The sequence below is a fragment of the Daucus carota genome, chromosome 2 (genome assembly GCF_001625215.2).
Source record: "Daucus carota subsp. sativus chromosome 2, DH1 v3.0, whole genome shotgun sequence".
Lineage (NCBI taxonomy): Eukaryota > Viridiplantae > Streptophyta > Magnoliopsida > Apiales > Apiaceae > Daucus > Daucus carota.
The window spans coordinates 20701809-20728084 of record NC_030382.2 but is presented as its reverse complement, the minus strand read 5'-3'; the positions used below and the strand labels follow the sequence as shown (position 1 = coordinate 20728084).

Here is a 26276-nt window from a genome sequence, read left to right as displayed (position 1 = left end):
TATAGTAATATGTAATAGAGCACTTTTATAAACACTTAGTAGAACATTTAGTTGACTAAAAAATTATAGTAAATTTTAGTAGAATAGTTGTTAAAACAAAAATAAATATATTAAATTTTAATAAAACACCTTACGAATCTCTGTAACAAAATATGTTATCGATCTTAATAAATTTTATGATCTCTTTAATTCGAATTGAGATTCCTTAAAAATATTATATACAATAGATTATATTTGACACTTAGTAAAGAAAAGAGTAAACTAAATTCACTAAAAAAAACTTAGCAGAACATTTATTATATAAAAATTTCTCATTAAAATTTTTATTAGGTGTTTCGTTAGCCTGTCATATATATATATTATCATTTTATTATATGTTATTTTTGAATAAAGTAAAATATATTTGATATAATTTATTTAAGTCATATACTTATTAAGATTTTTCTAATTGATGCATTAAGTGTTTCATATAATGATAATTAAAAAATAATAATTTAAACTAATAAACACTTAAGAGAATATTAAAATTATATTAAGATTCTTCTAATTGACACATTAAGTGTTTCATACAATAATAATTTTATTTAATTTTTTAAAGCGAATAATAATAATAAATTTATTTGATATAATTTATTTAAGTCATATATTTATTAAGATTCTTCTAATTGATGCATTAGTGTAAAATCTAAATCAAAAAATTTAGTATAAATTTTATTGTAATCTTAAGTGTTTTTTGCTAATAAACACTTAAGAGAATCTTAATAAAACATCACTACTACATAGTTGGCAAAACATGATTATATATGTTGGACCATGTTTAATAGAATTTATTTATGATGAGATTAAACATATGAGAACACTTAAAAATGATTGATATATAATATTAAAATTCTGGCGAGTAATTTAATAAATATATTCTATTACTGAGTCTCATAAGTTCTTGAAAATGTTTGATATAGAGTTTGTAAACATCCAAAACAAATTGTAAATTTTACATCAAAATATTTAGTATAAATTTATTGGAATCTTATATTAGTTTAATAAAAAAATATTTTTATAATATTTGGTGAAATTATATTTAAAAATTATCTGATAAACACATATTATATATGAAGAATTATAATGAATATTTTGAAAGAAAATCTATCAGAAGTGTATTTAAGGTGTCTAAGGAACACCTTAAAGAATCTTGTGAAAATAAGATTCATGATATTAAAGAATCCGATATGTACATTTTAATAATATCACGATCATCTTAAAGAATTTTGTAAAAATTATCCGATATGTACATTTTAATAATACCACGATCATCCTAAAGAATCTTTATCATTATCTTTACTTTGATCTTTAAAATAATTTTTAATACGATCTTTAAAATAATCTTTATTACAATCTTTATAAAGATTCTCTTAAGTAATCTTTTTAAATGATTTTGTAAGATTTCATAAAATATTTACTAGAATCTGTTAATATTTGTAAAAATATCCATAACATATTCCAACGAATCTGTGATAAATTGCATAATGTAATTTATAGTAATATATTAATTGTAAATATTTTAATTTATGTTAATACTGCACCCAAATCTTCATACAATCTATTTAAAAAAGGTATGATTAATGCAAAATATGTATCATTAATGGTAGATATTCTAAGATCTTGACATACATGGAAACAATTTAAATAGTATATTATAAAGAACTGTAACTGTGATTTTGATGGTAATTAATCCGCAAAATTATGGAAGTACAATTAACAAAATCGTATGATTAATGTATGCATAATGCGTATTTTTAAAATACAATATACTACCCCTAGAGTTTAAACAAGGAAGAATACCAGTATGTATGTATAGCATATAGACCACAAGATCAAAAGAGAATCAATGGTAGAGATCTTGGTCTCTCAGGTCTCTCGCTACTCCCCGGTCTCTTTTGAACCTCTCCCTATATATATATATATATATATATAGCGTCATACTCCAGTACAAACTCCTTACTGTAGAAACGTACAAACCAGTGATTATGATAATAATATTTAGTGATTAGCAGATTTTAATTTAACAAATACATACATACATACATCACCCCCGCCACCACAATCACCACCACTGCCCAGCGCCACTCTCTCTCTCCACCATCCACCACGCCCAGCACCACTGCCCAACACCTCTCTCTCTCACCACCAGCCACCACCAACCACCACCACTGCCAGCGGCGCTCTCTCTCTCTGGTTGTTCGCTCACCGACCAGTGCCATACACACACATTCACCACTACTTTTCTCATCTCCCTCAATCGTGTCTCTCTCCATCAGACCCCCTGGTAGATTTAGTGATTCTGTTCAATCATTTAGTGATTCTGTTCAAGTCATTTAGTGGTTGTTTGTACGTTTGTACAGTAAGTAGTTTGTATTTGAGCACTTGCCTATATATATATATATATATAAGGTTTAACCCGTTAATTCATGGAGCCTTTAACCCGTGCTAAAACTTTGTCTTCCAGTACTCACAAGCACAAGCCTCACTAGTTCTGTAAATTTAGCTTCGTATTCTTCCACAGTCCGTTACCTTGCTTAAGCTCCAAAAAATTTATCCCCATTTGATCTTGAATATAATGAGGAAAATATTTCTAGAGCAATTCTTTATATCTATCTCATGAAACTTCGGTCGTACCTTCCATTGCATACACCGACTCCCACCAATTATATGCTTCATGTTTTAGAAAATAACTCGCAAATTCTGTCTTTTGATTATCCCTCCTTCACTAGGGCAAAGGACATCTCCATTTCATTTGGCCATATCTTGGGATCTACCGGATCTGTGACCCCTTAAACAGGAGGACTCACGGCTTGGAATGCCTTAAAAGTTACCATATGTATATATGTCTTCTGTCCTTGTTGCTTTACTCGTTCTTGCTCTTGTTGGTTATGTTGCTGTTGAAACTGCTGGTCCATGGGGATTAGATGTAGTCTCATTAGACTCTAACATGGTGGTCTCTTTGGAAGACATATTCTCGTAAGAAACAAACAATTATTTAGACATGGTTGAGAAGAAAACAATATTATAATAATTAATTCTAAATTTTTAATTTATAAAATTAATCTATTAAACATGAAAACACTAAATTTGGGAAAGAATATTAATTTTTATATCATCTTTTTAGGATAATTTATTCTTATAAAAGTAGTAAATCTGAAACTAATTAATTATGAACAAAATAATAATACTAAAATTGAATAATCTTTTCAAATATAAAATTTATTAAATATTTATATTTTTAAATAATTTAAAAACTTGAAATCCAAAACTAGTAAAACTAGTCTCAGAAGTCTCTGCAGGATTTGATGCAAGTTAGTTTAGTAAAACTACACTAAGCAAAACTACACTCTGTGTCCAATAAATTATTAATTAATCATTTGCCTTTATATTTGAAATTACAAAATGTGTATAGTCACTTATTGGAGAGATACTGCCTAAAATTTGACATAACCATACAGTAATGGATTTTGTAGTTCTACACTTGGTTGTTAATTGGCAATCATTGTAAATATTAAAAGCTGGACTTGAGAAGATAATATCAGTCATGTAGTTGGTTATAAACCCTCTTCATTTGCAGATAGAGGAGATCACCTCATAAAACAACAATGGCTTTATGACTTCCATCTAGTTACATCACTTGTTAGGTGTAGATACAGTTTAAAATGCAGGGTTCTCTCCTTCCTACTTTCTCTAGTTATTGGCTTCTTTTAAAAAAAATAATTATATATTCCACAATTATGTAAAAGTATTCAAACAAGATCTCTCTGATAAAAGTGGAATTTTGGGATTACCCGTCCAAAGGCTGGTAAATTGACCGAGTTGCAGGGCAATTTTGGTGAAAACGTGAAGTTGATGAGCAGAAGAGTCATCGATGATCCTGGCCTACCACATGGCAACCTGCTAAGTGGTTCGAGATTTTTTTTCCTACAAATTCCACCTAAAATGGTGTTTAATTTCTTCAGCAGTAACAGATCACGAACGGAGGTAAGTATATTTGTACTCTGATTGTTTCAGAGTTTTTTGTTTGTCATTAGTGGTGCACGAGTCTCAAATCTCAATGTCAAAGATTATTTACAAAATTATAAGACATTCAGTCTGAATCCATATATTTGATGATCAACAGTGGGACTTGTTTGCAAAGGGGAATGCATATGATCCGATACACGACACTCCTGTTCACCGAGAACCTAGAAGTGGTGTAACCGTATTTAAAATTTTGGTAAGTACAAGTATAGAAGAATCTTTGTTATTTGTTATTATCAAACTGTGACTAAATTTTGAAAAATTGCACAATCAGCAGAAGCTACTAGTGCAGGAAAGTTGGAGTGATCCACTAGCATCACATATGGTGTTTGGCCTTGTCGAAAATGAGGCAATGAATTGGATAATAACCGGGGGAGGCCTAGGTTATATACCTGTTATTCATTGAGGTTTCACAGTTTTTCCGTTGGACGTGTATCGGGCTCCGGTGAAACTCTTGGCATACTTAATAAAGACAAATGCCAAAAAATAAAGTTGGCATTGGGTGCAGTTGGCACACCAACATTTTAAGGGTGCAGTATTAAGAGGGTGTATTCAAGTAGGATTTCATAGATTATTTTTAATCTATGAATTTTAAGAAATTGTATTTTTGATAAAATATGGCAGATTCTTTAGGATTTAGGTACAACGATTTCAATAATCTTAAAATATATTGTATAATTCACTACAAGAAAAATGGTCAAAAGCCACCAACTAAAAGCTACCAGGTTCAAAAGCAACCGCATGTGGTTGCTTTTAGAGACAATTTAGATTATAAGAGATTGGAGCATAAAAGCAACCGAAAATGGTTGCTTTTACATTCGGTTGCTTTTGTTTAGTTGCTTTTATAGGCGGTAGCTTTTAAGTGGTGGCTTTTAAATATAAAAGCAACCGGCGGTTGCTTTTAAGCTCCGTAAAGGTAGGCGGGAAAATTCCCGCGGAAAGGATCGAAAATTGTAGATATAAAAGCAACCGATTTGAGTTGCATTTATAAAAGCAACCGATTCCAGTTGAATTTATAAAACCAATTTTCCAAAAATAACACATGCAACATACATACTAAAAAAATATTATTATATATAATTATTAATATATAACCGATGATTGTTTGAACTAAATACATTAATGTTTTTTTTTACTTCATGTTATCAATTTAAAAGTAATATCATAGATCTCTACTATCTGTTTATATTATACTATATTATTATTATTATTATCATTATTATTATTAAAACTGAAATATTGATAATTTTATTGGCTAGTCGAGTTTTATCCGCTAGTCGGTATTATTCTACGGGCAGGGGCCTCCTTTATATATAACATGTTCAAATAAACCTTTTTATTATCAATTAAGTCAAAACATTTAAAAATTCTGCCATTATGATCGCTTTGTATTTCAATTAAATTTGAAAAATAGAGAATAAAATCACAAATTTTATAAATCACCAATGCAGGCACGGGTTATAAATTAGTACAAAGTATATGTCTAACTATATAATATTTCAATTGTAGGAAATTCTTACAAATAAAGTCTTGGAAATTACTACGGACGGCTAAAAGAAGTTCTTGACCTTTACTATGACAATGGTCATCATGTATCATTTTTCAATTTTTTAACCGGATAGTTTATGATACATCGAATATGAGCCGGATATGATCCACTAACATTAAATATCATTATTATTTCAATTATTCAAATAATTACCATTTAGTCTAAGAAAATATAATATTATAATATATAATAATTTTAAATTAAAACTTATAATTATATGTTAGTATATATCATTTATTAAATATATACTAGCTATAAGCTAGTATGTTCCATGTGTTACAAAAAATAAAACCAAACCTAACATTAGTGACTAAAAGGAGAAAAAGAATAGTTGGGTGGTAAATTTCTAAAAACGCTATAAGTTGAGTGGCAAAAAAATCTATTTTCCCTTTAAAATATAATATATATATATGAGTTCGAATCGAATATGAACCGTGGTGAGTTCGAGTGGCATCTGAAATGAAAAATCTAGCAAGGTTAAAAGCAACTGCCAAGTGTAAGGTTGTAAAAATCGGAATTCGGTTCCGGAAAAATAAGTACTCAGAACTCGGGAGAATATTCGGAATGAGTTATCGGATAATTAATCGGGTATTTTTTTTAATTAGTTTTTTCTCTCATATATAGTTATATACCGATTGATAATAAAATTATCTGATAATATTAATATTTTAATAACACACTTGAAATAATGAAGTTCAAATAAAAGTTACTTGTTTAATAATTTTTGACATAATAATCATCCACAAATTTTAATGGTAAAACACATAATGTCAATACTTTCCAAAAAAAAAAAAAGACCAAATCATATATAAATTTACGTTTAATCTTTTTTGAAATAATTTTTAAATAAAACAATAAACAATAAAACTTATGTAATAATAAAAAAATAATTATTTTTTTCCGGTTCCCACGCATATCAGCCCAGATTTTTTACTTTCCCTCCTTCCCACTTTACTTTCCCTCACTTTATCTCTTTCTTTTATTCTCTCTTTTATTCTCATCTACCCGATCGGAAATTCGGAATCACAGCAGCACGCAGGAGTCATGGCATCTAAAAGCTCTATGGAATCTCTCAACTCAACAGGTCGACTCAACTCAGCAAGTTGTATATCCTCGCATCTCAGCAGGTCGATTCTCTCTCAACTCGTTTTATTTTCGCATATCAAATCTCTCTTTTATATTTATGCTTGTCTTCACTTGTGTTAATTAGGAGTTGGGGATTTGGAATTAGGGGTTTGGCGATTTTGATTTTTGATATTTTAATTAGGGATTTGTGATGTGTTAATTAGGGATTTTTGATATTTTATTAGGGATTTGTAATTTTCTTAGTAGCTGGCTCTCTGTGTTGAGTATAGTAACCAGTAGGTGGTTTCTTCACCTATACATCCTCTCTGTTTGCTGATTTATATAATCTTTTTTGTGTTTTATGAAGTTCATGAACTCTGTGTCCCTGTTATCTGTGTGATTATATACTCTAATTAATTTTAGGTTTTTTTTAGCGAAAGAAGCTTCCTTTATGAAGTAATTAGCCAAGAACTATTAGCCAAGAAGCTGTTCACCCTGCTCTTGACTCTTTAGTTCACCAATTCCTGTCAAGATTATTTCTTTTTAGAGTTGTGATTACTACTCAGGTTTGACTTAAATTTGTAGTCTTCATATTACTTCTACAGTAGCTATTTACTTTTCCTCTTAACATGTATATTCGATTGGTTGACACTGACACAGCATGGTCCAGCACACTCCAAATTATCTTTCAGCTTAGACGGCTTAATTGATAAGCTATGTTTAATTCGATATATACTACTTTCATTGCTGCCTCTGTTTATTTGTCGGGATGGACAAACAAATTCGCATTAGTACAATGCAGAAATTCTCAAATTTACACTCCAAATTTTCTTTTCAGGTGTCCTTTTGTTGGAACACTTCTGCTTCCTTTTACATTTGGAATTAGAAGTTTTTTGTGAATTTCTGTGATAATCTTGCTACATCAGAACATGATATTTTCAAATGAGAGATAAATTGTGTTAGATAGGAAAATACAATTAAAATGAACGTTATCACATGCTTAGAATGATATACTTTACACCGCATTTGTTGTAGTTGTAAAATAGTTTACCCTCGCATTTATGCATTCATTGTCGTTTTATACACTGCAAATGTGATCCTTACATCACATTATTGTATTTTATGCAGGCTAGTACTAGCAGCGGTGGAAGGGGATGGGGACAGGGAGGTAAGATGTGAGTTCTGTACACTGATATCTTAGTGTTTTACGTTTAGTATTTTATGTTGGAGTTATAGATATGTAATTTAACATACATATTTCTCTATAGATGCTTCAAATATATTTTAATATTAACCCTAGCTAGGTGTCGCCCCCCTTCATGGTTTTATAGGTGACGTAATTGTTTTGGTTTCTTGAGCACAATAATTTATTCACTGGTTGAATTCCAGATGTTTTCGTGTAAAAAATATGGTTTACATACATGAACATCTGCTAATCTGGTTTATGTGTTAGAAGAAGACTAGGAAAACAGTTTCTTGACTACTTTTATTTGTGTAGGAAAATGTTCCTGAAGTTCCGGTGGAGAATGATTTCTTGTTAAATGGGGAGCTCGACGGGGAGGATGTACATTGATTCATTATCCTCTGTGTCCATAGTCAGTTAAAGTATGTATTAGTTAGACTTTGTTGGATGGTTATTTATTAGCTTTAGCTTTATGTAATCTGTTGGTATGTACTGTTTGATTGAGATCAAACAGGAGATGATGTATAGGGTTGTCGGACATGTTGTGTAAAATGTTGTATCTATTTTTATGCAGCTTTGATTTATTTACTGTTTTAATTTTATTAATGTCCCTCCCCCTGATATGATGATGTATATTCATATCCCTCCCCCTAATATAATGTTGTTGGGCACCTTTTGATTGGGGTAGTAAAAAACTAGCATGATTTTTTTTTTTAGGAAATTACCATATAAAAGCAACCGGAAATAATTATGGTGGCTTATTAAATGCCACTAATTTTGGTAGAATTTCTTTGGTTTCGGCGGGAAATTCAAATTTTCACCAAAAAAATGAAGTAATTTGGACAAATCCAAAATTCAATAAAAGCGACCAACAATGCGGTTGCTTTTATATAAAAGCAACCGGAAATGAGAAAAGCAACCCCCTTATTTGCTACCGACAGTTTTCGGTTGCTTTTAGTCAAAAGCAACCCGGTTCGGTTGCTTTTATCTAAAAGCAACCATATTTTGACGGTAGCTTTTAGCCATTTTTCTTGTAGTGATTTCACCAACAGATTTTGATGGATTCAAAATAATCTCAATTAAATATCATAAATTTTTAAGGAAAATTTAAAATCCTTAATGAATACCGGTAGATTTTGTAGCATAATATAGAATCCCAAATAAATACGTCCAATATTCTTTTACATTTAGTGGCAAAAAAAATAAATTACTCTCGTACATTTAAAATCTTAATTGAATATGTGGTCTAAAATTAATTAAAAAAATTTCTATTTTGGAGAAAAGTTGTCAATATATAAAGTGGTCCTTAATAGGACCTCGTCAAAATTTATGATCCGACTCAAATGAAATAAACTGAATATATATTAAGCAAAAAATAACAAATCACTTAATCTAAAATTGAAAACTGGTGAAAAAATGTCTCAATAGAAAAAACAACTTTCTTTCATCTTAATACACCCCCTTAATCTTTTATTCTTTTTCCTAAACATTATCTTTAAAATTATTTCAAAAATGCTTCCTAAATCTTTAATTTCCTTCTAAAAATCTTACTTTTAGAATTAAATAGGGTTATTCAATTGAGATTAAGAAAAAATCATTCATAATCTTGGTATATTTAACTCGAATTTTTAAAATTACATCTAAATCTTCAGGGTAGTCAATTGGGATCGTATTATATCCAATAAAATCTAGTTATATTCTATTATAATTTTAATTATACATAGAAAACATGAATTTTATGAGATTGTTCGGGCTATTTTATAGTGTTTGAAATTCGATCATAATTTTTGAGATTTTGAGTATTCAAAAATCCGCATAAAATCAAAATCAGATATAATCCATTAAAATCTATGGATTATTACCAATTCATTAAAATCCGAGTTAAATAATCTTAATCCTTTCCTTTTTCTAAATATTATCATAAATTTATTTGAAAGAATTTTCATAAATCTATGATTACCTTTTTAAATCTTACTTCTAAATTAATCATAATCCTTTATACCATTCTATATCTCTATACCACAAATATAAATCTTTTAAAATAAATCTTCACGTTTTGCACCAAAAAGTAGAAAGTCAGAAGTCCAACTCTTTTTGTCTAGAGGGGCTTTCCAAACTTCTGATATGAATTCAAACGTAGGCATTTTATTATGTAGAGATGAAGCCAAGTGCTTAGCTTTTGAAACTAACATCCCCACTTTTCTGAAATATTAAAATTAAATTCAAAACTCAAAAACAATATAATTTATTAATCTAAAATTCTATTATAGATGGTATTATAACCATTTTGTAAGGTATTTCTCACCATTGTAAATATGTTGTAGTTACATTATTTATTACTTGAAAATATTTCATTTTCTCATTGTTATTTTAAAAAAATTATGATTATATAATTATATATAACTTAATGATATATATATATATATGTGTGTGTGTGTGTGTGTGAGAGAGAGAGAGAGAATAATTCTAATATAAGTTTTAGTTGAATTTAATTAGTAATAGACTTTTTTTTATGTAATGAACATTATGTATTATTAATTATTGATTAACTTGTTATCATATTTTATAAGAACTTAATTTTCAAATTAAATTTTTCATAAATTGAATATATTAAAATTTAAATGATAAAATTTCTACAATATAATTTATTTGTATCTTCAAAAATAGTATCATATGATTGTTAACCACTAGGAACTTTAACCTATAAGGTTATTTTAATTTTTTTTAAAAAATTATTAATAATAAACATATAGTTTATTTTCTATTAATCAAAATTAATTTATAAGTGTTTGGATAGTTTGACACTTATATAAAATAGATGGTTTATAAAGGAGAAAATTTGCCAATAGTTTGCATTGACACTTAATTAATCTAAATGGACATTATTTGGGTTTTTATTATAAAATAATATAACTAAGTACAAACTTTTTTGTGACTAGGCCCAGCCCACCTTGGGAGGTACTTATAATTACCTAGGACAGGAAAACCTAATCTAAGTAGCAGCCCGCCTCTCCACATCCCTTCTCATCATCTTATGGGTTCCATCAGAGCCTAATCCTTCTCCAGATCTCTTCACAGAGGCCCCTCCAGATCTCTTCTCCTCTCATGGGTTCCATCTCACTGTGCTGCTCCTTGTTATACAGGTATACGTATATACTCTTTACAATTTTAAATGTACCACATGAACACATATAATATATATGGTCCCCATGCTTGGTAAATATGCCTGTTAGTTGTTCTTCATTTTAGTAGCTAGATATATCACCTTTGGTGTATCTCTTACTTAATAATTGTATATTTACCCTATACATATGTGATGATTTTGTTGTGATCTAGATCTACTCCTGATATATTCATATAAGAACTTGATTTTTCTGAATTTTAGTTTTAATATATTATATTTATAAATTTATGAATTTATTATAAATATGTGTTTGATTCTTATTAATATGAAAAAAAAATCGGTAAAAGAATATGAATAATGCTTCTTTGCATCATTATACAATATCCAAAACTGCAATAGTGGTATAAACTTCTTATTTTTATGTCCACGATGCAAGCAAAATAGATAGCATAAGTAAATAAGGAGTCTATGAATGTGTTATATAGGTTATTTATTAATTTTCACTTATTTTTATTGTGTTTAAACTTTGTACCATTACATTTGAATATTACACCTTAAACATTTTAATATACACGTGGCTCATTGCTTGTTTGCAGCAACTATCCTCATATTGGTGATGATAAACAATGAAGAAAATGCTCCAATTTTCTCTAAATTTATATTCTCGAGGTAGTATAACATAAACTTTTAGTTATAACATTATAACATAAATATATTTTTTCATTCCTTATAATAGTATACATACTTTGTTGTGTAGATTTATGAAGATATTATATATAGGTACATGGTATGGCATTTGTCTAGATATGGTGATGTGGTTAAAATTTCATACTTTGTTTGGGTCACCTTTGTTAAATGTGACGCCCTCCAAATCCGGGTCAAAGATTTGCTCGTCACCAACCTTATATCACGATAACAATATGATAAATCATATTAACAGATAATGACCCTTGGTACCTTCCTAACGTAGCCTCGCCTTCAACAGCCTGTGGCTTTCTCTTTTTCCCATCTCTCTCTTTCCCCACTTCTATGATCATCACTTTTTGAACTAATGCAACATGGTTATCTAACTCTAAAATAGCTCCCTTTCCCATAATCCATGCCTTTAACCCATGTTAAAACCTCTTTGCCTTTTGGTCTTTGAGTACTCACATACGCTGGCACAAGCCTTGCTATTTCTAAAAATTTAGCTTCGTATTCTTCCACAATCCCATTACCTGGCTTGAGCTCCAAAAAATTTATCCCCATTTGATCTTGCATATAATGAGGAAAATTTTTCTCCAGCAATTCCTTATATCTATCCCATGAAACTTCGGTCGTACCTACCATTGCATACACTGAATCCCACCAATAATATGCTTCATGTTTTTGAAAATAACCGGCAAATTCTGTCTTTGGCCATATCTTGGCATCTTCCGGATGTGGTGACCCCTTAAAATCAGGAGAATTCACGGCTTGGAATGCCTTAAAAGTTATCATATGTATATATGTCTTATGTCGTTGCTACTTTCCTCATTCTTACTCTTGCTGGTTCTGTTGCTCTTGAAACTGCTGCTGCTAAGCTAACATAGCAGTTTGTTGAACTAACATTTGTAGCATCTGAGTAATCGCTGGATCAACTGGTCCAGGTGGATTAGATGGAGTCTTATTAGACTCTAAAGTTTGAGCATAGACATGGTGGTCTTTTTGGAAGACATATTCTCATAAGTAACAAACAATTATTTAGACATGGTTGAGAAGATTACAACTTTGTCAATGTTAAATATTAGTTTTACAAAACAAATGAAAACTTATCATCAGATCAAATTTTTCTCGACAAGATATGACAAAATGAATTGAGTACAACATGTAGAATGTAAGAGTAAAATAGGTGCGAATAATATAACAGTTATGCTAATAAGACAAGTAAATGAAAGTAAAACAATTATAATTGCAAAATAAAGATTATATATATATATATATATATATATATATATATATATATATATGCTAGGTTTAACCCGTTAATTCATGGCGCCTTTAACCGGTGCTAAAACCTCTTTGCCTTTTTGTCTTCCGGTACTCACAAGCACAAGCCTTACAAGTTCTGTAAATTTAACTTCGTATTCTTCCACAGTCCGTTACCTTGCTTAAGCTCCAAAATATTTATCCCCATTTGATCTTGAATATAATGAGGAAAATATTTCTACAGCAATTCTTTATATCTATCTCATGAAACTTCGGTCGTACCTTCCATTGCATACACGGACTCCCACCAATTATATGCTTCATGTTTTAGAAAATAACTCGCAAATTCTGTCTTTTGATTATCCCTCCTTCAATAGGGCAAAGGACATCTCCATTTCATTTGGCCATATCTTGGGATCTACCGGATCTGTGACCCCTTAAACAGGAGGACTCACGGCTTGGAATGCCTTAAAAGTTACCATATGTATATATGTCTTCTGTCGTTGTTGCTTTACTCGTTCTTGCTCTTGTTGGTTATGTTGGTGTTGAAACTGCTGCGGCTAAGCAAACATAGCAGTTGTTAGCATCTGAGTAATTAATGGTTGGATCAACTGGTCCATGGGGATTAGATGTAGTCTCATTAGACTCTAACATGGTGCCCTCTTTGGAAGACATATTCTCATAAGAAACAAACAATTATTTAGACATGGTTGAGAAGAAAACAATATTATAATAATTAATTCTAAATTATTAATTTATAAAATTAATCTATTAAACATGAAAACACTAAATTTGGGAAAAAATATTAATTTTTATATCATCTTTTCAGAAATAATTTATTCTTATGAAAGTAGTAAATCTGAAACTAATTAATTTTGAACAAAATAATAATACTAAAATTGAATAATCTTTTCAAATATAAAATTTATTAAATAATTATATTTTTAAATAATTTAAAAGCTGGAAATCCAAAACTAGTAAAACTAGACTCAGAAGTCTCTGCAGGATTTGATGCTAGTTAGTTTAGTAAAACTACACTGAGCAAAATTACACTCTGTGTCCAATAAATTATTAATTAATCATTTGTCTTTATATTTGTAATTACGGATTTGATGCTAGTTAGTTTAGTAAAACTACACTGAGCAAAATTACACTTTGTGTCCAATAAATTATTAATTAATCATTTGTCTTTATATTTGTAATTACAATATCTGTATAGTCACTTATTGGAGAGATACTGCCTAAAATTTGACATAACCATACAGTAATGGATTTTGTAGTTCTATACTTGGTTGTTAATTGGCAATCAATGTAAAAATTAAAAGCTGGACTTGAGAAGATAATATCAGTTTGTAGTTGGTTATAAACCCTCTTCATTTGCAGATAGAGGAGATCACCTCATAAAACAACAATGGCTTTATGACTTCCATCTAGTTACATCACTTGTTAGGTGTAGATACAGTTTAAAATGCAGGGTTCTTCCATCCAGTTACATCACTTGTTAGGTGTAGATACAGTTTAAAATGCACAGTTCTCTCCTTCCTACTTTCTCTAGTTATTGGCTTCTTTTAAAAAAAAAATTATATATTCCACAATTATGTAAAAGTATTCAAACAAGATCTCTGATAAAAGTGCAATTTTGGGATTACCGGTCCAAAGGCTGGTAAATTGACCGAGTTGCAGGGCAATTTTGGTGAAAACGTGAAGTTGATGAGCAGAAGAGTCATCGATGATCCTGGCCTACCACATGGCAACCTGCTAAGTGGTTCGAGATCTTTTTTCCTACCAATTCCATTTGGTGTTTAATTTCTTCAGCAGTAACAGATCACGAACGGAGGTAAGTATATTTGTACTATGATTGTTTCAGAGTTTTTTGTTTGTCATTAGTGGTGCACGAGTCTCAAATCTCAATGTCAAAGATTATTTACAAAATTATAAGACATTCAGTCTGAATCCATATATTTGATGATCAACAGTGGGACTTGTTTGCAAAGGGGAATGCATGTGATCCGATACATGACACTCCTCTTCACCGAGAACCTAGAAGTGGTGTAACCGTATTTAAAATTTTGGTAAGTACAAGTATAGAAGAATCTTTGTTATTTGTTATTATCAAACTATGACTAAATTTTGAAAAATTGCACAATCGGCAGAAGCGACTAGTGCAGGAAAGTTGGAGTGATCCAGTAGCATCACATATGGTGTTTGGCCTTGTCGAAAATGAGGCAATGAATTGGATAATAACCAGGGGAGACCTAGGTTATATACATGTTAATTGGTGAGGTTTCACAGTATTTCCGTTGGATGTGTATCGGGCTCCGGTGAAACTCTTGTCATACTTAATAAAGACAAATGCCAAAAAATAAAGTTGGCATTGGGTGCAGTTGGCACACCAACATCTTAAGGGTGCAGTATTAAGAGGGTGTATTCAAGTAGGATTTCATAGATTATTTTTAATCTATGAATTCTAAGAAATTGTATATGATTTGAGTTTGTATGGTTTTTTGATAAAATATGGCAGATTCTTTAGGATTTAAGTACAACGATTTCAAATATCTTAAAATATATCGTATAATTTGACCAACAGATTTTGATGGATTTAAAACAATCTCAACTAAATATCATAAATTTTTAAGGAAAATTTAAAATCCTTAATGAATACCGGTTGATTTTGTAGCATAATATAGAATCCCAATTAAATACGTTCAATATTCTTTTACATTTAGTGGCAAAATAAATAAATTACTCTCGTACATTTAAAATCTTAATTGAATATGCGGTCTAAAATTAATTAAAAAAATTTCTATTTTGGAGAAAAGTTGTCAATATATAAAGTGGTCCATAATAGGACCTCGTCAAAATTTATGATCCGACTCAAATAAAATAAACGGAATATATATTAAGCAAAAAATAACAAATCACTTAATCTAAAATTGAAAACTGGTGAAAAAATGTCTCAATAGAAAAAACAACTTTCTTTCATCTTAATACACCCCCTTAATCTTTTATTCTTTTTCCTAAACATTATCTTTAAAATTATTTCAAAAATGCTTCCCAAATCTTTAATTTCCTTCTATAAATCCTACTTTTAGAATTAAATAGGGTTATTCAATTGAGATTAAGAAAAAATCATTCATAATCTTGGTATATTTAAATCGAATTTTTAAAATTGCATCTAAATCTTGGGGGTAGTCAATTGGGATCTTATTATATCCAATAAAATCTAGTTATATTCTATTATAATTTTAATTATACTTAGAAAACATGAATTTTATGAGATTGTTCGGGCTATTTTATAGTGTTTGAAATTCCATCATAATTTTTGAGATTTTGAGTATTCAAAAATCCGCATAAAATCAAAATCAGATATAATCCATTAAAATCTATGGATTATTACCAATCCATTAAAATCCGAGTTAAATAATCTTAATCCCTTCCTTTTTCTAAATATTATCATAAATTTATTTGAAAGAATTTTCATAAATCTATGATTACCTTTTTAAATCTTACTTCCAAATTAATCATAATCCTTTATACCATTCTATATCTCTATACCACAAATAGAAATCTTTTAAAATAAATCTTCATGTTTTGCACCAAAAAGTAGAAATTCAGAAGTCCAACTCTTTTTGTCTAGAGGGGCTTTCCAAACTTGGGATATGAATTCAAACATAGGCATTTTATTATGTAGAGATGAAGCCAAGTGCTTAGCTTGTGAAACTAACATCCCCACTTTTCGGAATATTAAAATTAAATTCAAAACTCAAAAACAATATAATTTATTAATCTAAAATTCTATTATAGATGGTATTATAACCATTTTGTAAGGTATTTGTGACCATTGTAAATATGTTGTAGTTACATTATTTATTACTTGAAAATATTTCATTTTCTGTTTGTTATTTAAAAAAAAATTATGATTATATAAAAAGAGCCCTACTCTAATAGATATCAAATTAGCCTAAAAACTAAAAACCAGTTTCTGCACAGTTTTTTATCACTATTTTTAACTACAGAAATCACTAATTTGTACATAACATATCACTAATTTATATATAGCATATCCCACGAATGTAAATATATATATACACCAACGTATATGACCATCATCTTCACCCAAATCGTAGTAATGGACCTCTTACCACCATTACAAGACGCTTCTATGACTTGCCACCATTGTCTATCATCACCAATAGTCACATACATTTTCTATAATAACTTACAAAACTAACGGCTACTTACCATCATCATACAACTTCTCTTCCGGCTTCTTACCATCAAGAACCTTACTACCGTGGAAATTGATCATTTATAATCGATTATCAATAGTTTATATAAGTAGATCATTTATAATCGATTATCAATAGTTTATATAAGTAGATTTTCTCAATTTTGATAATAAAAATCGCTGTTTACATACTGTATAAAAACAGTGATTAGTGCAGTATAAATTAGTGATACTCGTAGTTATAAATAGTGGTAGGGAAACTGGTTTCTAGTTTTTATTTTAAGACTGGTTTCTATTTGATCATGAGCCTAATTATATATAACTTGATGGTATTTATATATATATATGTGTGTGAGAGAGATAGATAGATAGAGAGAGAATAATTCTAATATAAGTTTTAGTTAATTTTAATTAGTAATAGACTTTTTTTATGTAATGAACATTATGTATTATTAATTACTAGCTTATAACCCGTGCAATGCACGGGCGGTTAACATATTTGTTATTTTATTGTATATATTTCAAATTTATCTAATTTTATCGTAAAAATAAAATTATGATAGAATAATGTGATTAAATAAATGTTTTATTTAACAGTTGGATAAATTCTTCATAGTTAAGTCCGTCAAATGACTAATTAAAATTAGATCGAACATATATATTTTAATGAGAATGTTAAAATAATTTTTTTTTAACATGTTATAATTTAAGGAGGCCTAAAAATTCATATATAAACTAACCGATCAACCTTTTAATATTTCATTATTAATAATTAATAATATGATATAAAACATATTATAATCTAAAGAGACGCATTAAACCAAATACTGACCCATCATACTAATCTAAATTTAATGTTCTGGTTTGATAGATAATAAAAAATATACTATAACATGTTATAAATTCAAGAGTTTCGTGGGTCGAATACCAACCGATTCACCAAACTCAACTACTGACTAAACTTTTTATTTTCGGTTTTAATAGTGTAATAATATATAGTATATGATAGATTTGTACTATTTCTTTTAATGTGAGATCATTAGAGTATTTAAAAATAATGTTATTAATGTATTTTGGTTGAATAATATCACATGTTATTTATTAATAATTATATATGATGATATTTTATTTTTATATATATGTCGCCCGTGTTCATTGTAAAAACTCGATTTTTTTAGTTAGAAAATTTAAAAAAGATAATGCTTTTTGATTAAAAAGGCAATTATTATGTTGCTCGATATTATTTTTAAAAAATTGAGTTTTTTTAGCTAAAAAATATATGAAAGATAATTTAATTTAGTTAATCAGAATAATTGGTTATATAGATAGGCCCGTACTTCGGCCAAAGTACCGACCGCCCGACCAATATAATAATACTCCCTCTATTTTTTATTATTTGACGTTTAAATTTTTGGCACACATCTTTAGGTATAAATATGTCGTCCACGTCCGTATTAATTGTAAAAGATTGATTTTTTAGTTAGAAAATTTATAAAAGGATAATATATTTTAGTTAAAAAAGTAATTACATGTTTCTCAATGTTATTTTAGAAGATCGAGTTTTTTAGTCAGAAATATAAAAAAGGTAATATATTTCAATTAAAAAGAATAATTGCTTATATAAATAGACCCGTACTTTAGCCCAAATTAAAAAGGAATAATTGGTTATATAGATAGGCCCAGAATAATTAGTTTTAAAGATAGGCCCAGAATAATTGGTTTTATAGATAGACCTGTATTTTGGCCCAAGTACCGACCGACCAAATGTTTCGGCTTTAATAGTATAGTAAGTATAGATTGATTAACTTGTTATCATATTTTATAAGAACTTAATTTTCAAATTAAATTTTCCATAAATCGAATATATTAAAATTTAAATGATAAAATTTCTACAATATAATTTATTTGTATCTTCAAAAATAGTAACATATTATTACTAACCACTACGAACTTTAACCTATAAGGTTATTTTAATTTTTTTTAAAAAAATTATTAATAATAAACATATAGTTTATTTTCTATTAATCAAAATTAATTTATGAGTGTTTGGATAGTTTGACACTTATATAAAATAGATGGTTTATAAAGCAAAAAATTTGCCAATAGTTTGCATTGACACTTAATTAATCTAATTGGACATTATTCGGGTTTTTATTATAAAATAATATAACTAAGTACAAACTTTTTTGCCACTAGGCCCAGCCCACCTTGGGAGGTACTTATAATTACCTGGGCCATGAAAACCCTAATCTAAGTAGCAGCCCGCCTCTCCATATCCCTTCTCATCATCTTATGGGTTCCATCTGACCCTAATCCTTCTCCAGATCACTTCCCAGAGGCCCCTCTAAATCTCTTCTCCTCGCATGGGTTCCATCTCACTGTGCTGCTCCTTGTTATACAGGTATACGTATATACTCTTTACAATTTAAATGTACCACATGAACACATATAATATATATGGTCCTCACGCTTGGTAAATATGCCTGTTAGTTGTTCTTCATTTTAGTAGCTAGATATATCACCTTTGGTGTATCTCTTACTTAATAATTGTATATTTACCCTGTACATATGTGATGATTTTGTTGTGATCTAGATCTACTCCTGATATATTCATATAAGAACTTGATTTTTCTGAATTTTAGTTTTAATATATTATATTTATAAATTTATTATAAATATGTGTTTGATTCTTATTAATATGAAAAAAAATCGGTAAAAGAATATGAATAATGCTTCTTTGCATCATTATACAATATCCAAAACTGCAATAGTGGTATAAACTTCTTTTTTTTATGTCCACTATGCAAGCAAAATAGATAGCATAAGTAAATAAGGAGTCTATGAATGTGTTATATAGGTTATTTATTAATTCTTCACTTATTTTTATTGTGTTTAAACTTTGTACCATTACATTTGAATATTACACCTTAAACATTTTAATATACACGTGGCTCATTGCTTGTTTGCAGCAACTATGCTCATATTGGTGATGATAAACAATGAAGAAAATGCTCCAATTTTCTCTAAATTTATATTCTCCAGGTAGTATAACATAAACTTTTAGTTATAACATTATAACATAAATATATTTTTTTCATTCCTTAATAGTATACATACTTTGTTGTGTAGATTTATGAAGATATTATATATAGGTACATGGTATGGCATTTGTCTAGATATGGTGACGTGGTTAAAATTTCGTACTTTGTTTGGGTCACCTTTGTTAAATGTGACGCCCTCCAAATCCGGGTCAAAGATTTGGTCATCACCAACCTTATATCACAATAACAATATGATAAATAATATTAGTAGATAATGACCCTTGGTACTATCCTAACGTAGCCTTGCCTTCAACGGCCTGTGGCTTTCTCTTTTTCCCATCTCTCTCTTTCTCCACTTCTATGATCATCACTTTTTGAACTAATGCAACATGGTTATCTAACTCTAAAATAGCTTGCTTTCCGTTAATCCATGTCTTTAACCCATGTTAAAACCTCTTTGCCTTTTTGTCTTTGAGTACTCACATACGCTGGCACAAGCCTTGCTATTTCTATCAATTTAGCTTCTTATTCTTCCATAATCCCGTTACCAGGCTTGAGCTCCAAAAAATTTATCCCCATTTGATCTTGCATATAATGAGGAAAATTTTTCTCCAGCAATTCCTTATATCTATCCCATGAAACTTCCGTCGTACCTACCATTGCGTACACCGAATCCCACCAATAATATGCTTCATGTTTTAGAAAATAACTGGCAAATTCTGTCTTTTGATTATCCCTCGCCTTGACTAGGGCAAAGGACATCTCCATTTTATTTGGCCATATCTTGGCATCTTCAGGATGTGCTGACCCCTTAAAATCAGGAGAATTCACTGCTTGGAATGCCTTAAAAGTTATCATATGTATATATGTCTTATGTCGTTGCTACTTTCCTCGTTCTTACTCTTGCTGGTTCTGTTGCTCTTGAAACTGCTGCTGCTAAGCTAACATAGCAGTTTGTTGAACTAACATTTGTAGCATCTGAGTAATCGCTGGATCAACTGGTCCAGGTGGATTAGATGGAGTCTTATTAGACTCTAAAGTTTGAGCATAGACATGTTGGTCTTTTTGGAAGACATATTCTCATAAGTAACAAACAATTATTTAGACATGGTTGAGAAGAAAACAACTTTATCAATGTTAACATATTAGTTTTACAAAACAAATGAAAACTTTTCATCAGATCAAATTTTTCTGTACAAGATATGACAAAATGAATTGAGTACAACATGTAGAATGTAAGAGTAAAATAGGTGTGAATAATATAACAGTTACGCTAATAAGACAATTAAATGGAAGTAAAACAATTATATTTGCAAAAGAAAGATTATATATATATATATATATATATATATATATATTTATATATATATATATGGGATGGTTCAACGAGTAACTCACTTGGTAACTTTTGATCTGAGCCATACAACACATCTGCATCTGCGCATGCGTGTAACTGTAAACCTAACACCTAGACGCTAAGCACATGTGTAAACACATATTCACATATATTTTTCTAATTTGATTTTTTATATTGTATTATTAATATATGTTTTTTTAATTATCATATTTTTTATGATCTATCTTTTTAAATTTTTGGGTATGCTCTTAAACTATAGTACTATACTAAAATACATCAAAATTATAGTATATTCTAACATATCCTTGTTTATTTATATATGTTTAATTTTATTTTTTATATTAAGAAACACTTATTTCACATATTATGCATTTTTTTACAGAACATGTGTTCTGTAATTTTGATAATATTATTTTATATTTATCTATTTTTATAATATTAATTTATATGTTCTATATTTTATAAGACTATATAACATTGTATGTTTTATACATATATATATATATATATATATATATATATATATATATATGGATGACATTAAAAAATTAAAAAACACATAAAAACTAAAATAACAAGATATAAATTATAGAACAAAATTAAAAATATAGTAAAGTCAAAAAATAAAATTTACAAAATTATTTAAATCAATTACATTACACAAAAAATAATACAGGACATAGAATTTAAAATACAGAACATATCATAATTTTTATATTTTTTTTCAGTGTGTTATGTATTTTTTAATAGTTTTAACTTTTATAATAAATACCTACAAAAAAACAACATGAGTAGAGGTCATGTACGTGTCTTGGTTTCCAGGTGTATGCACGTGTCTCTCCCTATTTTTATGCCGTGTTTCTGTTTTTAATCTTGACCGCTTCTTCTTTCATATATCAGTGGTTGTCATAGAGTTACTAAGTTACTATTTCTAGTGGATCCTCAAGGAGAAGGCCCATATATATTTATATATTTCTCATGAAAGTTCGGTCGTACCTTCCATTGCATACACCGACTCCCACCAATTATATGCTTCATGTTTTAGAAAATAACTCGCAAATTCTGTCTTTTGATTATCCCTCCTTCAGTAGGGCAAAGGACAACTCCATTTCATTTGGCCATATCTTGGGATCTACCGGATCTGTGACCCCTTTAAACAGGAGGACTCACCGCTTGGAATGCCTTAAAAGTTACCATATGTATATATGTCTTCTGTCGTCGTTGCTTTACTCGTTCTTGCTCTTGTTGGTTATGTTGCTGTTGAAACGGCGGCTAAGCAAACATAGCAGTTGTTAGCATCTGAGTAATTAATGGTTGGATCAACGGGTCCATGGGGATTAGATGTAGTCTCATTAGACTCTGACATGGTGGTCTCTTTGGAAGACATATTCTCATAAGAAACAAACAATTATTTAGACATGGTTGAGAAGAAAACAATATTATAATAATTAATTCTAAATTATTAATTTATAAAATTAATCTATTAAACATGAAAACACTAAATTTGGGAAAAAATATTAATTTTTATATCATCTTTTTAGAATAATTTATTCTTATAAAAGTAGTAAATCTGAAACTAATTAATTATGAACAAAATAATAATACTAAAATTGAATAATCTTTTCAAATATAAAATTTATTAACTAATTATAGTCATGCAGACTTCTGAAGCAGACAGGGTGTCCAAGAAAAGAAGGTTTGATAGCTTGGATTACAACCCTCCTCCTGCTCCGGTGGAGAAAATGGACGTGGATATCCCTTCTCTTCCCGGCTTTACGCCTCGAATGTAAGCTCTTCTCCGTGTGCTTCTTTGATCTTTACTATAAACTAAGGGAAAAAGTTTACTTTATTGAGTTTAATATTTTACTGAGGGTAAGAACCTATGTTACTCGGACTCTTCATTTTGTCCGGAAGTATCCCTGTTGGACACTCGACACTCGGACATGGCCACATGGGCACTTTACTAGGACACTTATTTTAGACAAAAAACATGTACATTATCAAAATATTAGCCGATTCCGAGTAACAAAGGCCTTTATTGGGACGGGGAACATATTACTTTATCATTGATGTACATGCATATGTTAGTGCTTCTCGATGTTATAGTTAATGTTTATGTATAAGGTGATCTAAAGATGTTTGAATATATTTTTATTGATAATTTATTATAGGTATCAAAGGAAGATTTTTAAAGTTGCTACAAAGAGAAATACGATTGCACATTTAGATACCGGGGCTGGAAAGACATTAATTGCTGTAATGCTGATTAAAGAAGTTGCTAAATCTGTTAAGTTGAGTGGGGAAAAAAGAGTGATCCTTTTCTTGGCACCCACTGTTGCGCTTGTACACCAGGTATGTTGTGTAATCTCTTTTTTATTTCGGTTATTGTAGCTTATTAATTTCATTTTCTTTTCAATGATATATCAACTGTTAAGTTTGACATTTCCTTAATCTGTGCTGTCTTAATTTGTGAGTGTCCCTTGTAAGGTTTTTTGGTTTTCTTATCTGAGTTTGTGTTGTTGTTATCTTTCCAAGAGTCCGGACCCATTCTTTTTGTATTTGTTCTCCGAAATTTGATTTGTTTTAATCTATTAACGATGATAATAGTGTTCCACCCCTTTTGCATTTCTATATATCCGAGTTGGTTTTCATCAATTCTCAACTCTCCTATACCGCTCGTTGGATATTTCATCTTTTGTATTCAAGTGCTCTTTTGCAGTCTCAACAAATTAAGTTAGATAATTTTGTACCTCTTCCTCGTCGTAGTGGGAGGGTTGTTCGACAGCCCGACAGATTCATGTTTTTGGGAGAGTCTTCGGACTTGGTCTCTGATGAACATGATGATGATCCCCGGACATACGAAGAGGCAATACAGGACAAAGATGCAAGTCTTTGGCAAAAGGCAATGGATTCCGAGATGGAATCATTGTATTCTAATCAGGTCTGGGAGCTCGTGGAACCACCCAAAGGTGTAAAACCTATTGGATGTAAGTGGGTCTACAAGAAAAAGAGGGGATCAAACAAAAAGGTGAAAGCCTGGAAAGCAAGACTTGTTGCGAAAGGGTATACTCAGAAAGAAGGTATCGATTATGAGGAAACCTTTTCGCCAGTAGTCATGCTTAAGTCAATCCGTATTCTTTTATCTATAGCAGCTCATCTCGATTATGAGATTTGGCAAATGGATGTCAAGAGAGCTTTCCTTAATGGAAATCTTGAGGAAATCATCTATATGCAGCAACCAGAGGGATTCATTAAAGAAGGCCAAGAGCATCTTGTTTGTAAGCTGAAGAGGTCCATTTATGGACTTAAACAAGCTTCTAGGTATTGGAACATTCGCTTTGATCAGGCAGTCCAGTCATATGGATTTGATCAATGTCCAAGCGAAGCATGCGTGTATAAGAGATGTGAGGGAAATGCAGTGGTTTTTCTAGTGCTTTATGTTGATGACATTTTACTCATTAGAAACAATGTTAAGATGTTGTCTTCAATAAAGGCATGGTTGTTCAAACAATTTGAAATGAAGGACTTAGGTGAAGCAGCATACATCCTTGGGATCAAACTTGTAAGGGATCGCAAGAAAAAGATGTTGGCTTTATCTCAGGAGCCCTACATAGATGACATATTAGCTCGTTTTAACATGCAGGACTCCAAGAAGGGTAATTTACCCTTCAGACATGGAGTTACTCTATCAAAGAAGCAATGTCCTTCGACACCTAAGGAGATAGAGAACATGAAGGCAGTTCCTTATGCTTCGGCATGTGGGAGCCTAATGTATGCAATGTTATGTACGAGGCCTGATATCTGCTTTGCCATGGGCATGGTTAGCAGATACCAGTCAAACCCAGGACAAGAACATTGGAGTGCTGTAAAAGCAATACTCAAGTACCTGCGAAGGACTAAGGAGTATATGCTGGTTTACAAGTCCTCTGATTTATTGCCTCTGGGATATACTGATTCGGATTTCCAGATAGATAAGGATAAGAGAAAGTCCACCTCGGGATGTGTTTTTACTTTGGGAGGTGGAGCCGTAATATGGAGGAGTGTGAAGCAGAAATGCATCGCGGACTCAACCATGGAAGCCGAATATGTGGCAGCCTCGGAGGCAGCCAAAGAGGCTATATGGTTCCGAAACTTCCTGCTGGATTTGGATGTGGTTCCTAATCTGCCACAGCAAATCACGATTTATTGTGATAACACTGGTGCTGTAGCGAATACCAAGGAACCACGGGCCCATAAGGAAGTGAAACACATAGAGCGTAAGTATCACCTCATACGACAGTTCGTTAAGCGAGGAGATATCATTGTGGCTGATATAGCATCAAAGGATAACCGGGCAGATCCTTTCACGAAGAGCTTACCAGCTAAGGCTTTTCAGGAGCACGTGGAAGCGATAGGAGTCAGATACTTTGTCACATAGTTATATATAGTTGGTAGTGGATTGCTTGTAATAGACACTGATATACTCAAAGAATATCTTGAGTATAAGTGGGAGATTGTTAGGGTTATACTGAAATATTCGTTTGAAGTATATAACAATTATTTGAGAATCTTCAATGCATGTTTTCACATTGTCTGAATATTATATATTGTAGACAATCTAGTATCAAATGGGATAGCAGAAGATTAGATTGTCAGACTCCTTATATAATATAATAAGGGTTCACAGTCGAGGTGGTGTTAGACAAACCACTGGAATGGCTGAAGTATTATTTGGAAATAG

The 26276-nt window shown here is 30.2% G+C and overlaps 1 long non-coding RNA gene across 1 annotated transcript; it reads left to right on the top strand.

Annotated features, from left to right (window-relative positions):
- Positions 1–6558: 6558 nt before the first annotated feature.
- Positions 6559–8448, top strand: LOC135150113 (uncharacterized). Its single transcript, XR_010288418.1, has 3 exons — positions 6559–6738; positions 7805–7851; positions 8175–8448. It is a non-coding gene; the product is annotated as an uncharacterized LOC135150113 (long non-coding RNA).
- The last annotated feature ends 17828 nt before the right edge of the window (positions 8449–26276 follow it).